Consider the following 2,413-nt stretch of genomic DNA (forward strand, 5'->3'; position numbering starts at 1 on the left):
AACGTTTCAACAGGTTTACCTGGCATCATCAAGTGGGATACAAGAACTGAGACTTACAGACAAATCACTTGAGAATCTATATTAATAGCAATCTACAAGCATAGGACTACTCAGTTGCAAAAATAATTTATCAATGAACTGTCAAATTTAGGTATAATAAATATGCCCAAGTCTTAAGTATTGAAATTGGTTCTATACATTTTAATCATCCTAAATTTGACAGTTCGTTGATAAATTACTTTTTTGTTACAAATGCTTAGTCTTATACTTGTAGATTGCTATTTTTATGGATTCTCACGTAATTATTTGTTAAATTAAATTCAGTTCTTGTAACCCACCTAATGATGCTAGGTAAAGCTGGTGAAACTTTGTGAATAAAATAAACAAAAGTTTTACTATGAACAATCGCTAAAAACTTGTATGAATTGTTCATTACTTTGTTTATTTAACACGTACTGTACTTTTCTATGGCATTCCATTCTCCCTAACTCTTATCAGCCGAATTTTATATTAAAAATTTGTTAATTAGCTATTCTTTTATTGCTTTAATAAAAAAATTTCCCCCACAAAATCTTCATGTTTTCATCAATGCTTCGCTGCCTAGTAAGCTTTACACAATCTGTTTGTACTTTGCTTCTATTTATTATAGGTTACTCATGTACGTTCTCAGTTACTATATATATAACTGTTAGAGTTTACAACACATGAACATAATTATTGTCGGTTTAGCATAATTATTTAGATGTAATCTTACAATCTCAAAAACACTTGGTTAATAGATTTATTCCACGTAACATTTATGCTGCATATTACTGCACAAAGTTTTCACGTCATACATTTTACTAACTATACAAGCACCTAGAAAGCATCAGTATAAAGCATGACCATATCTAAGCTAACTGAATTAGTGCACATAACGGTATTTCACTTCCAATTTATTACTTACTTACATATTTTTGGGTTTATGTATAACCAAACGAAATCATATAGTACTTACAACATGCATTACATTCCAAAGGAAACATATTGTTACGTCTCTGGTCGTTAGTTAATTTTCCGTATAAGTTCTTTCTGAAGAAACTTTAGCAATACAAGTCTTTTCATAAATAAAACTGGTTTATTCTTTCTAAATACAACTTTGCAATACACTTAATTTCCACGGTCACGTTATAACAAACACTATAATTCGCAACGAACATCTCACGTGCTCAACAATACGTCTCTCTCTCTCTCTCTCTGTCCGCAGTTCAATTACACACTACCCTTGTTGCCGTCACGTCTTGACCGTCTTTTATATACAAGACAACCGCATATCTAGTAGGCTCTCGAGGTTTCATGAACGTTTTAGAAGTGCATGAGGTGCTACCAGGGTCACGTGACCTCCGCTGTCGTAACACTGCCCCTTCCTTAGTATTGTTCGGGACATTAAACCAATAAACAATAACTTAATTAAATGTACAGAGTTTACAAACACAAAATTACAATTCAACAAAGTCTCTTAATTTTACGGGACGTATCTTCTTCGGTACTGGTCTCCGTCTCGTTGGCTTCTGCTTCATGTGGGGTTCATCTGCTTCATCAGGAAATGTCCTATTATCGGTAACAGTCACATCAGTGGTAGTAACTTCATCAAGGGCTTCACTGTTTCCCCTTCTCACAACTGAGTAGAGTTTCTTCTTTGACAGTGGCTTTTTCAGGTGACATGTCTTCAGCAGCGTCATTTGTTCTGTTGTTCACTTCATCCCAACTGAAATGTCCTGGACCGTGATAACGCCAAAGCCTGATGGCATGCACCACTTTTGGCTTACCTCGCCGACCACATTTTACCCGGAAAGTCACGTCTGAGAGACGATCCACTATGTCATATGGGCCTTCCCATGGAGAAGACAACTTAGGAGACTTTCCTTTGGTCTTCCTGGGATTATACAACCAAACCTTTTCTCCTGGTACAAAGCTGACTTCAGTAGATCTCTTATCATAAGATAACTTCATCGAATCAGCAGACGTTTTCAAGTTTGAATGCATTTGATGGTGAATATTATCCATCCTTTCCGATAACACTTTCACAAACTCTGACACATTCTCAGGCAAATCTTCATAAGGTGGGCGTCCTGTTAACAGATCCACTGGCAACCGAAGTTCCCAATCAAACATCAACTTCGCTGGAGTGTATCCAATGGCTTCATGCTCTGATTTAATATCTATACCTGGTTCCATTTTACCATCATCAACTCCTTCAGTCACTTTGACTTCAGCATGATGACACCTAATTAGTTCAACCCCTCTTTTAACAGTTACCGGAACTTGGCCTTTGTTGTTCCCAAATGTCATTTTATCAAAAGTAATTACAAATTTCCTCGGTAGTAAGTAGTCCAATCCTAATATGTATTCGTCTTCAATGTCAGCCAAGTAT

This window comes from Limulus polyphemus, unplaced genomic scaffold (assembly GCF_000517525.1).
Source record: "Limulus polyphemus unplaced genomic scaffold, Limulus_polyphemus-2.1.2 Scaffold68, whole genome shotgun sequence".
NCBI lineage: Eukaryota > Metazoa > Arthropoda > Merostomata > Xiphosura > Limulidae > Limulus > Limulus polyphemus.